The sequence below is a fragment of the Triturus cristatus genome, chromosome 1_2 (genome assembly GCF_964204655.1).
Source record: "Triturus cristatus chromosome 1_2, aTriCri1.1, whole genome shotgun sequence".
Lineage (NCBI taxonomy): Eukaryota > Metazoa > Chordata > Amphibia > Caudata > Salamandridae > Triturus > Triturus cristatus.
The window spans coordinates 111,035,733-111,048,901 of NC_140580.1; the positions used below are offsets into that span (position 1 = coordinate 111,035,733).

The 13,169-nt window shown below is 48.8% G+C and overlaps 1 protein-coding gene across 1 annotated transcript in view; it reads left to right on the plus strand.

Annotated features, from left to right (window-relative positions):
• PDZD8 (PDZ domain containing 8) overlaps positions 1-13,169 on the plus strand; it is a 389,693-nt gene that overhangs the window by 188,091 nt on the left and 188,433 nt on the right. The gene's annotated exons all lie outside the window — the stretch shown is intronic.

Below are 13,169 nucleotides of genomic sequence, written 5' to 3' on the forward strand. Positions count from 1 at the left end.
AGAACCAACCTACACGAAGGGATGAAAGAAGTAGCCGAGTGGATGAAGAACAACCGCCTGAAACTGAACTCAGACAAGACGGAAGTCCTCATCCTTGGATCATCGCCTTCTGCCTGGGACGACTCCTGGTGGCCCCCTGCCCTGGGCAGCGCACCCAAACCAACGGACCACGCACGCAACCTGGGCTTCATCCTGGACTCCTCCCTCTCGATGACCAGACAAGTCAACGCCGTCTCATTATCATGTTTCAACATCCTACGCATGCTCCGAAAGATCTTCAGATGGATCCCCACCGAAACCAGGAAGACGGTCACCCAGGCACTCGTCACCAGCCGACTGGACTACGGTAACACCCTCTACACCGGAACCACAGCCAAACTACAGAAAAGACTCCAACGCATCCAGAACGCCTCCGCACGACTCATCCTGGACATCCCCCGACACAACCACATCTCCGGACACCTGAGAGACCTGCACTGGCTCCCCGTCAGCAAGAGAATCACGTTCCGACTCCTCACCCACGCACACAAGGCCCTCCACGACCTGGGCCCCAGGTACCTCAACAACCGCCTGGCCTTCTACACTCCCACCCGCCAGCTACGATCGTCCAGCCACGCCCTCGCCGCCGTTCCACGCATTCGAAGAGCCACCATGGGAGGAAGATCCTTCTCCTACCTGGCAGCCAAGACTTGGAACTCCCTCCCCATCCACCTCCGTCTGACCCAAGACCACCTCTCCTTCAGGAAGCAACTCAAGACCTGGCTGTTCGAGCAGTAGCAGACCCCCCCCTACCCCTAGCGCCTTGAGACCCTCCGGGTGAGTAGCGCGCTTTACAAATTTCTTGATTGATTGATTGATTGCCTAGAGCCTCTCACTGGATGCTTCTCAAGTGCAGACCCCGTGAGAGAGTTTGGTACTTGCAGCCTCTCATGATGCTGTGGCCCTGCCCGTATCCTGTGGCTCGCTCTGCCAAAGACAGGCTGTTACTAGTCTCAACCAGGTAATTGAAATACTAATACATTAATTTTAGAGCATCAATCATCATTGTGGTGACTGTTTGCATGTTACAGCGCTCACTGCTTAGCTTTCTATTCCCGGTTGTGACTGAATGAGGTGCACCGACTAGGCACCTGACCCCAGGCATCAGCCCTTCACCATAACTCATTGGGCTCATAACCGGGTGCAGTGGTGGTGGGGGATGGAACCCGTGCCAGCCGGATGTCGCCTGCTTAAAGCGACTGCCTCCTGAAATAAAGGCACAATTCTCCCCCTCTGTGCTGACTTTTATTTCAGCCCTTTTGATTGTATTCACATTTATGTTGCTCCACGTGGAGTCGTCCAGATGCTTCGGAGGCATTTGAATTCCCTTACTTTATTTGCTATTTTCGTAGTTCATTATTGCCACATGTGGCCTCTTGGAGAAAAGGTTAAACATAAATTAATTGTTTCCGTGGTATATTTGATGCAGCGTGGGCCTGGGGTTCGGAGCACTGAGCAGAGAACAGTGTTGTTGCAGGTATTGTTTATTCTCAACACATGGAGCTGCTGTTTTTTTTTTGTTCAGCTCACGTCTTGACAAATGTTCTTGGCGTTTCCTCGGATGATGGTTTGTTTGTGGTTCACGGTCTCAGCTGTTACTTTTTGAGGGGACAGACGCCGCCCTTTGGCTTGGTTACCTGGGGGGTGCAGTTAATCGGAGCCTTCGCTCTGACGTCACTACGTTGACAGCACAGCACTGAATGCTAAGACTGCTGAGGGTGCATTTAATCAGAGCCCTCGCTCTGACATCACTATATTAACAGCACAGTAGGGATGCTGACAATGCTGGGGCTGCACTCAGTCAGGGTTTCTGGGGGTGCATTGTCAGGGCTTCTGGGGGTGCATTCAGTCAGGGCTTCTGGGGGTGCATTCAATCAGGGCTGCTGGGGCTGCACTCAATCAGGGCTTCTGGGGGTGCATTCAATCAGGGCTGCTGGGGAAGCATTCAATCAGGGCTGCTGGGGGTGCATTCAATCGGGGCTGCATTCAATCAGGGCTGCTGGGGCAGCACTCAATCAGGGCTTCTGGGGGTGCATTCAATCAGGGCTGCACTCAATCAGGGCTTCTGGGGCTGCATTCAATCAGGGCTGCTGGGGCTGCACTCAATCAGGGCTCCTGGGGGTGCATTTAATCAGGGCTCCTGGGGGTGCATTCAATCGGGGCTCCCGGGGGTGCATTCAATCAGGGCTTCTGGGAGTGCATTCAATCAGGGCTGCTGGGGCTGCACTCAATCAGGGCTTCTGGGGGTGCATTCAGTCAGGGCTCCTGTGGGTGCATTCAATCAGGGCTGCTGGGGGTGCATTCAATCAGAGCTGGTGGGGATGCATTCAATCAGGGCTCCTGTGGGTGCATTCAGTCAGGGCTGCTGGGGCTGCATTCAATCAGAGCTGGTGGGGATGCATTCAATCAGAGCTGGTGAGGATGCATTCAATCAGAGCTGGTGAGGATGCATTCAATCAGAGCTGGTGAGGATGCATTCAATCAGGGCTCCTGTGGGTGCATTCAGTCAGGGCTCCTGTGGGTGCATTCAGTCAGGGCTCCTGTGGGTGCATTCAGTCAGGGCTCCTGTGGGTGCATTCAGTCAGGGCTCCTGTGGGTGCATTCAGTCAGGGCTCCTGTGGGTGCATTCAGTCAGGGCTCCTGTGGGTGCATTCAGTCAGGGCTCCTGTGGGTGCATTCAATCAGGGCTCCTGCTGGGGGTGCATTCGATCGGGGCTGCATTCAATCAGGGCTGCTCGGGGTACACTCAATCAGGGCTGCTGGGGGTACACTCAATCAGGGCTGCTGTGGGTGCATTCAATCAGGGCTGCTGGGGTTTCGCTCAATCGGGGCTGCTGTGGGTTCACTCAATCGGGGCTCCTGGGGGTGTGTTCAATTAGGGCTCCTGGGGGTGCATTCAATCAGGGCTGCTGGGGCTGCATTCAATCAGGGCTGCTGGGGGTACATTCAATCAGGGCTGCTGGGGTTACACTCAATCGGGGCTCCTGGGGGTGCGTTCAATTAGGGCTGCTGGGGCTGCATTCAATCAGGGCTGCTCGGGGTACACTCAATCAGGGCTGCTGGGGGTGCATTCAATCAGGGCTGCTGGGGTTTCGCTCAATCGGGGCTGCTGTGGGTTCACTCAATCGGGGCTCCTGGGGGTGTGTTCAATTAGGGCTCCTGGGGGTGCATTCAATCAGGGCTGCTGGGGCTGCATTCAATCAGGGCTGCTGGGGGTACATTCAATCAGGGCTGCTGGGGTTACACTCAATCGGGGCTCCTGGGGGTGCGTTCAATTAGGGCTCCTGGGGGTGCATTCAATCAGGGCTGCTGGGGAAGCATTCAATCAGGGCTGCTGGGGAAGCATTTAGCCAGGGCTCCTGGTGGTGCATTTTTTCAGGACTCCCCTTAGCTCTTCTTCGAGAGCTGAGTGCAAGAGGCTTCCATGTGCAGATATTCTGGTGTCCTCCAGAACACCAGGCAGCTGCAGATTGAAAGCCAGACTGAGTAATTATGATAATTTATTAGTAGGCAGCTTCCTGAAATAAAGGCACAATTCTCCCCCTCTGTGCTGACTTTTATTTCAGCCCTTTTGATTGTATTCACATTTATGTTGCTCCACGTGGAGTCGTCCAGATGCTTCGGAGGCATTTGAATTCCCTTACTTTATTTGCTATTTTCGTAGTTCATTATTGCCACATGTGGCCTCTTGGAGAAAAGGTTAAACATAAATTAATTGTTTCCGTGGTATATTTGATGCAGCGTGGGCCTGGGGTTCGGAGCACTGAGCAGAGAACAGTGTTGTTGCAGGTATTGTTTATTCTCAACACATGGAGCTGCTGTTTTTTTTTTGTTCAGCTCACGTCTTGACAAATGTTCTTGGCGTTTCCTCGGATGATGGTTTGTTTGTGGTTCACGGTCTCAGCTGTTACTTTTTGAGGGGACAGACGCCGCCCTTTGGCTTGGTTACCTGGGGGGTGCAGTTAATCGGAGCCTTCGCTCTGACGTCACTACGTTGACAGCACAGCACTGAATGCTAAGACTGCTGAGGGTGCATTTAATCAGAGCCCTCGCTCTGACATCACTATATTAACAGCACAGTAGGGATGCTGACAATGCTGGGGCTGCACTCAGTCAGGGTTTCTGGGGGTGCATTGTCAGGGCTTCTGGGGGTGCATTCAGTCAGGGCTTCTGGGGGTGCATTCAATCAGGGCTGCTGGGGCTGCACTCAATCAGGGCTTCTGGGGGTGCATTCAATCAGGGCTGCTGGGGAAGCATTCAATCGGGGCTGCTGGGGGTGCATTCAATCGGGGCTGCATTCAATCAGGGCTGCTGGGGCAGCACTCAATCAGGGCTTCTGGGGGTGCATTCAATCAGGGCTGCACTCAATCAGGGCTCCTGGGGGTGCATTCAATCGGGGCTCCCGGGGGTGCATTCAATCAGGGCTTCTGGGAGTGCATTCAATCAGGGCTGCTGGGGCTGCACTCAATCAGGGCTTCTGGGGGTGCATTCAGTCAGGGCTCCTGTGGGTGCATTCAATCAGGGCTGCTGGGGGTGCATTCAATCAGAGCTGGTGGGGATGCATTCAATCAGGGCTCCTGTGGGTGCATTCAGTCAGGGCTGCTGGGGCTGCATTCAATCAGAGCTGGTGGGGATGCATTCAATCAGAGCTGGTGAGGATGCATTCAATCAGAGCTGGTGAGGATGCATTCAATCAGGGCTCCTGTGGGTGCATTCAGTCAGGGCTCCTGTGGGTGCATTCAGTCAGGGCTCCTGTGGGTGCATTCAGTCAGGGCTCCTGTGGGTGCATTCAGTCAGGGCTCCTGTGGGTGCATTCAGTCAGGGCTCCTGTGGGTGCATTCAGTCAGGGCTCCTGTGGGTGCATTCAATCAGGGCTCCTGCTGGGGGTGCATTCGATCGGGGCTGCATTCAATCAGGGCTGCTCGGGGTACACTCAATCAGGGCTGCTGGGGGTACACTCAATCAGGGCTGCTGTGGGTGCATTCAATCAGGGCTGCTGGGGTTTCGCTCAATCGGGGCTGCTGTGGGTTCACTCAATCGGGGCTCCTGGGGGTGTGTTCAATTAGGGCTCCTGGGGGTGCATTCAATCAGGGCTGCTGGGGCTGCATTCAATCAGGGCTGCTGGGGGTACATTCAATCAGGGCTGCTGGGGTTACACTCAATCGGGGCTCCTGGGGGTGCGTTCAATTAGGGCTGCTGGGGCTGCATTCAATCAGGGCTGCTCGGGGTACACTCAATCAGGGCTGCTGGGGGTACACTCAATCAGGGCTGCTGTGGGTGCATTCAATCAGGGCTGCTGGGGTTTCGCTCAATCGGGGCTGCTGTGGGTTCACTCAATCGGGGCTCCTGGGGGTGTGTTCAATTAGGGCTCCTGGGGGTGCATTCAATCAGGGCTGCTGGGGCTGCATTCAATCAGGGCTGCTGGGGGTACATTCAATCAGGGCTGCTGGGGTTACACTCAATCGGGGCTCCTGGGGGTGCGTTCAATTAGGGCTCCTGGGGGTGCATTCAATCAGGGCTGCTGGGGAAGCATTCAATCAGGGCTGCTGGGGAAGCATTTAGCCAGGGCTCCTGGTGGTGCATTTTTTCAGGACTCCCCTTAGCTCTTCTTCGAGAGCTGAGTGCAAGAGGCTTCCATGTGCAGATATTCTGGTGTCCTCCAGAACACCAGGCAGCTGCAGATTGAAAGCCAGACTGAGTAATTATGATAATTTATTAGTAGGCAGCTTGAGATCATGCGTGCTAGGGTCTCTCACGTTCCGTTTGGTACAGTCTGGTGCCACAGTGCCCTTTCATTTCTGGTGCTGCTGATCAGCAGGTTTAACATTTTCTTAGGGTTTCTTGTTGCTCAAATGGGTGTAATTTCTGAAATGTATAGGTTTCCATTGTCTTCACTGCTTGATTTTTCTTGCGAGAAAGTGTCACGCATAGTCGTTGAATGTCACTCATAATTACAGTGAAATTCCGAAAATGTCACACATAAGTAATCTGAAACCTTGGCAGCTATGCTCCTTTTGACTGACAAGTAGAGGAGGGGTGCAGTAACTGGATATCTGGCGAGAAAAGCAGATATGGTATTGGAAACCGACGGAGAAAGAGGACAAGTTCACGCAGCACCCTTCGTTTTTCGGTTTCGTGTGCGCGTGTCGCACAGAGAGGGCAAGCTCATTGAAATCAGCCTTTTGAGGTCTGTAAAGCACTCGCTATTTATTAGGCCATGCCTTTCACACATATTCGTTTTTGGATTAATTAAATGTCACATTACAAGGGTTTAAGGGACCTGTTTCCAGTGATTAACCTCGCGTGTCATTCGTACCGTGTTGAGGTCAAAGGGTCTCAGCTAAACTTACATAAAAGTGTAATTGCATCGTATACAGCTGTTCATTGCAGGTTTTACGCAGTTTTTGTAATAGATAGCGGATCCTTTTGTGTACCCCTAGATGGCACAATTGCTTTATTTTCAGTGGGCTAATTCCAAGTGTTTCTAGGAGCACTGTAGGTTGTCGAGTGGAATTGTAGTCCAAATGCGTTGCCCTTGGTCTGCATTGCAAATAGTGATCTATATCCGTATCTAACTGGTCTTTGCATCTTTATCTGTAAAAATTCCATGGCCTACTAGAAATTCAACGTGGGGTGTCTGCTGATGGTCTAGCAACCAATCTTCGCATACATAATGGTTGAAAAAAATGACTCGAATTCCTTTTTCTCGACAACACCGGAGATCGGGGTGTGTACAATTGTCTTGAGGGGCAGAGAGCTAGCCCCATGTCCCTTGCAAGTTTCTTGAACCCAGATGCCGATGGGTAGGCCTTCCATGCTCTCCACTTTCACCCATGCTTTCCTGGTGGTTTACCTGTACGAGTACATCTGGATGTTTGTGCTTTTCTGTCCTCGAAGTTCCCCAGGCCTCTTGTTACTCATTCTTCACTGGTATATTCGGACAGCCGTCCACTGTCATTGACTTGGTATTCTTCTGTGTATTTACAGTCAGAAATATTTACTCTGCATGAGCCGCGCCGCCTTTGTTTGTTCACTAGCCAGAGTTTCTGTATACAATCAAACACTAGTATCTCTCTGGGAGCAGTTATTTCTGTATCTGCACGCTTGTTTGCCTTGTACTTCTGTCTAAACCCAGTAATAAAAGCTTAGTGAAAGCAAACAGTGACCGTGCCAGACCTCATGTTTTTATAAAGGCATGCTGAATCATTTTGTGACTTTAAGCTCTCCTCTCTGTGACTATGATCATTTATGTATAGGGAGGTCACACAGATTCTCGAGTTAGAGGCAGTCCTCTTTGCACTTTTTTGTGGTTCGATTATTTCTTATCCGAAGTAAAAAAAAAATATATTTTTTAAAAGTAGAGATACATTTATTTTCTATTTTGTCCATGGTAAGAGCAGGTTCTATTGGATTAAATTCCGGAATGGGGCAAAGGCCACATTTGTGTATCCCAAGTGCATGGCATAGTTGTAGGAAGTGAAAAAATGATGACCAATGCAAGTAACGTTTGGAGCTGAGGTCCGCATATCATTTCATGTGGGGTGAAGGCCAATATCCTCCGGTTTAGAAATGCCTGTTCTCTTCCAGCCCTGAACCCTTTTAGGTTTGCTACCCTTTGCATCCTGTTCCCCGTGCGAAAGGTGTTTGCCTGGTTAATTTCTCTCCCACCTAGTCCATTTGAGTGCCCAGTACCAACTCTCCTAGGTGTTTCGTGTGATTAGGGTCAGGGAAGCCAACGGCTTTCTACTATAGACGAGCTGCAGTTGTAGACACATTTTTTGATCATCGCTGTCGCCAAATATCCAGTCATTGAGTGCGCCAGCTCCTCCGCTACGTGAGAGGAGGATTGCCCCACTGCTTTTGAGCAGTGCAAAAAGGGAAAAATAAATGATAGCGCAAAGTTATTATCATTTTATTTTTCTGTAGTGGCTCAGTTCTAGGTGCAGGGCGGGGCTGGGCAGTCAAGAGCAGGGGGAGGAGAGGTGGGCACTCTCTTCACCCGTTTACCGCAGTGAACATTCCGCCGTGGTGCATGTGTTCTAAAGGGTGGGCGGGGCTGCGTCGGCCAACGGTCGTGCGCAGCACCTGGAAGGTAGTGCTCACGTCTGCCAACGGGAGCACACAACGGGTTAAGCACACAAGACGGTTTGGCCAGCTGTCTTGGGCTGGCCAAACAGTCATGCGCTTTTAGCATGTTCTCCACCTGGCTGCATTGCCCAGCTTGGGTGGAAAACGTGCACAGGCTCCCACTTTCTGTCTGAGCGTCGAACAGTATTCAGACCCTCCACGACGCTGCTGACAGCAGCGTCATAATTGCCTCAGGGGAGCCTGTGTGCTTCCTGCTTCCGGGGCTCATCAGGTAGAGAGGCGGAGGAGAGACTGCTGTTGTAAAGAGGTATGTGTAATATTTATTTTTCACCTCTCTCCCCCGCCCCGCCACCACCAATCCTTGGTCATTGGTTGCAATCATTTCGGATACCCAGTAATAAAGTTTGATGCCATGGAAACCCAAACTGCCATCATAGGGTGACTACATGCAGGGCCCCCGCCCCAAAGAAAGGATGTCTCAGTCTAGTGGGTTGTTGAGTCTTAAAGAATAAGGGGGACAATTTGTACAGAAAATTTTGTAAAGTATGTAGAATTTGTGGCAGTGCGATAATTTTGTACAGAGCTCCTTTGGTCTTTTATGGTAAGTTAGTTCTAGCCCCAGGCCTGGATCTGGCATTTCAGCTTTTGAAGTGAAGGGGCAATGTTAAGTTGCCAGCTTTCTTCCGGGGTCAGTGAAATGTGTATCCTGGGGTATTTAAATTGTCCCACGGGAAGGAATGTTAAGAAGCCATTTATTGTCTACCCAAGTTACTGGCACTACTATAGATTTATGCCAGTTGACTCGGAGTCTTGAGGCTTTGCCGTATACGTTTAGCACACACACAATTCTATGGACAGAGAGCTGGGGGTTTTTGCAAAGAGAGTAGCAGGTTGTCAACATATAATGCTATGCAGTCTTCCAGGCCACTGCCCACCCCGGTCTATCTCCCTGGTCTGGGCATCTTTCCTAACATAATTTTCCAGCGACTCCATTAGTAGTGTGAACAGGACGGGAGACAGGACACCACCCTGATGGGCCCCTCTCTCTATCAGGAATTACTGTGATAGTACAGCATTGATGCAGACTCTTGCCCATGGAGAGGAGTAGAGTAAACACACATAGGACTGGAATCTAGGGCCACAGTTCATTTTCTCCGGTACTTGGTAGAGGAATGACCAAGAGACCGAATCAAAAGGCTTTTGAAAATAGACTAGAACCTGATCAGTAGGCTCTGGGATCTTGTCTAGGTTAGTGAGAGTGACATGAAGTCTCCCACTATTGTCTGGTTCCTTTATAAGGTATGAAACCATTATGATCCAGCTGGATTAATGAGTGAATAACTTTAATCAGTTGGGCATGATTTTTGCCACAACATTAAATAAAGATATGGACCTATAGGAAGGTGCAGTCCAGCAAGGGTTTCCACGGTTTAGTGAGTACCACAATGTGTTGGCCCCACTTAAGACACATGGGCAGAAAGAAGCCTGGACCACTTCCTGAAACTGGGCCCACAGGAGGAATACTAGGTGACTGGTGTATCTTTTAAAATATTCCAGTCGAAGCTCATCGGGACAAGAGATCTTACCCCTGGGCATTGCCGCTATCGTCTCCAGAACTTCCTCTTAAGAAATCGGGGAACCCTACTTCAGTCTGTCGGTCCGTTGTAAAAGGGTGATTAGTAGGCCCTTAATGATCGAAATTTCTCTTTTCTTTGGGTATTTCGGGCTGATGATATTGAGACTTATAATATTTGACAAAGCATTTGGTGATATTTACTTCTCTGGTGACAAAATCAGGGTTCATTGATTTTGAGCACTATTCAAAGTTATACCTCGATCTTTGTCAACCAGTCCAGTAATTAAACCATTTTTCCCCCAGATCATAAGTTCTATGTTGTGAGGTGGCCCATGCACTTGTAGCGCATTCTTCAAACTTTTCTTTGATGGCTACGTGTGCCCTTTCTAAATGCCTCAAGGTATCTGTCGGAGTTTAATGACTACTGTCTATATTGAATATTGAATTCTGCTTTCAGGTCATTTATAGCTTTATCCCCGTCTCTGTGCTGCCCTGCTACGTATGAGATCATTTTATCCCGTAGTGTTACCTTCATTACTTACCATATGGTTATGGCAGAGACAACGGAGGGGGAGTTGAGTTCCAAGAATCGTACTGTGTCTTACCAGACTTTGTCAAAGAATTGTGGGTGTAGAAACCACCAAGCATTTAGGCGCCATTGGCTGTGGGCAGGCCATGGGGCCCCCAAAAGTCAACTCAAACGGGGAGTGTGCAGTCCGACATCTTGGCAGTTTTTTAGTCCCAGTTACATCTACTGCAGCCACGAAGAATTTGAAATGTGATTGGTGAGCTCTAGGGTAAAATGTATTAAATGTATATTCTCGAGCTGAAGGATGTTATTCCTGCTAAACATCACTCCGTCCGAGTGAGGTGGTCCAGTATGGAAGGAGGGCATGTCACAGTGAATAACTTGAACTCATTGTGTCAGCCCTGGCGTCCATTCCTGAATTAAAATCACCCCAAATAACTTTTTGCCTAGGCGTGCGGACAAGGAAAGTTCCTATAGGGCTTGAAATGTAGTATTCACCAGAGATCTTGGGAGATGTACACTCACAAATATCCGAAAGATACCATCTAATCAGCTGTATTCTGACACATATCACCCCAGGGCATCATTTTAGACTTTTCTCACAGCTAATGGAAAGGATTTCTATATAGTATTGCACCCATGGGACCCCGTCAGGAATCCGAAGTGTTATTCTATGGTAAAACCATACCGGGGCAAGAAATTACACCTTATGCCTAATACATGTGTTTCCTGAAAAAGAAAAGCATGTTGGGAGCATGTTGTCATGCAAATTGAAGTATAGCCCTCTCTTTATTTTATTGTGCTGACCAATAACATTCCACGAGATGAGTTTGATCCTCTTATGTATCCCCATATTGTCAAGTACTAATGCATGCTCCTATTCCCTGTGTAGAACCGTATGTGCACAAAAGGTTTAAATAACAAACAAATCCCACTCTCAACATCCACCTGACCCTGTACTTCCTAATGTGGAGTATCTGTCACCCTTAACTAACAGATTAGAGACTTCCATTTGGGTAGAATGTCCATCCAGCCGCTGAATTGTACATACCAATTGTAGTCTAGTCACACAGTCACTTGCCTTCTGGGAAAATAGTTGGGTTCTGCTCCCTGTTATGCAGATTTACACCCCCCCCCCTCCCCCAAGTCTTAAGCACTTCTATAGAGTGAGCGAACCAGTTTCAAGTCCGGAGACGATGTAGAGGCTGTCACCAACTGATTGGCCTCGTTGTCACTTGAATCTGAAGAGGATGCCCTTGGTTCATTTCTGCTCTATGCCTCTTGGAGCCACTGCGTTGTCTACACCTACACCACATTAATTTCTTCTTCGGATGGGAAGGACTAGATCCAGGAGCAGGATTGTGTCCTTGGGGGACCAGCGTATCGGTCCTTACACTGGTGTCAAGCTGCCTCTCCACACAGCTCCGAGAGATTTCAAGAGTCTTCAAGAGGTATGACTTTCAGCACTTTAACCGTGGCTGGATACAATAACATGTATTGCAGTCACATTGCATGCATTTTTTGTTTCATCTCGTGGAAGGATCTACATTGTTGCTGCACTCTGTTATAATCTGGGAATATTCGTTTTTTTTGGCCGTCGCACCACGTTTCTTTATGTTCCCTTGGCACCCTTAGAATTGTGAATCAGTCTGCATACTTCAGAACCTTGACTATAATTGGAGGGACAGACAGATGATTTGTGGGGGGAGGGGGTCGTGGGTCTGGTTATTAGTTCCCTATGGTGCTGCTCCAAAAAGAATCAAGAAGACAGTGTCTTATAGAGGGCTCAAGATTTGAGCCAGTTAGTCTGAAACTGTACCGGTTTCTGGCCCTCCGAGATGCCAATCAACTGCAGATTATACCTTCTGGATCAATCTTCAGCATCTCCAACCTTGTGTTGTAGTTGTAAAGTTACGTCTTTAAGACATTTACATTCTTATGTGATTGTACCAAGTTTGTCTTTTGTCATGGAGGTATGACTCCGCGTCTTTGGTTCAGTCAGTGAGATATATGAAGAGGGGTGAAACCCCGAAACCGGTCCCAGGATGCTTGTTTCCGGTCCAGGGAGGACCTGGCTTGGCAGTTCGGGCTGGACTGTTCCCATGAGGCACAGGGTCAAGACTGATTTGCATATGGCCAGGTCTAATCGGGGGTGGCATGGTGAGCAAAAGAATGATGGATTTAATCCAGATCTCTTGACTGGGGGTGAATGTTTTGATTTGTTCTGCATTCCGTCTATCAATTGCGTGTATTTTGCTTCCACAAGATGGCTGCAGATACAAATGTGAACTTGGAAAAGAGTGGAAACACAGCTTTCCAGTAGACCTCTTTTTTTAACAGCAAAGACCACGCACTGCTTTAATATAATGTACGAGCGCTAAGAGTACACCTCACTGTCTGCCATCCTCTTATAAGACCTATTAAACTGACATTTTTCTGCTAGGATAAAGGTTTCCGGTTACTTGACTTTGTTGTGCTGTCGACCGAAGGCATAATAAAAATAAAATGATGAACTAAGGTGGCGGTTAAACAAAAGGTGAAAATGTAGAGTGACTAAAGCATGACCTTTATTGCTGGTCAGTTGCAACCCCACATAACTATGGATTTAATGAAATAATCACGTACATCTGTTTACATATCCTTAAAGGTCTCCCCTGCAGAGGAGTTTTATTGACGCAGTCTGACGTGTTATTTATTTTTTAAAAATCTTTATTTGCTAGTTTATCGAGCAAAGCGATAAAGAATTGAATAAACATTGCTGTGATATAACGCAGTCTGACGTATTATGCATGACCCCTTGAAACGTCAAACGAACTATAAAGTAGTTTTGGCATGTGATCTATAAGTAGTTTACGGTCCTTTTTTTAGATAATTATTTCCAGATTATATTCTCCCTAAATATTTGCTTTGCTGATGTTTTGTTCCCTAATAACTGTT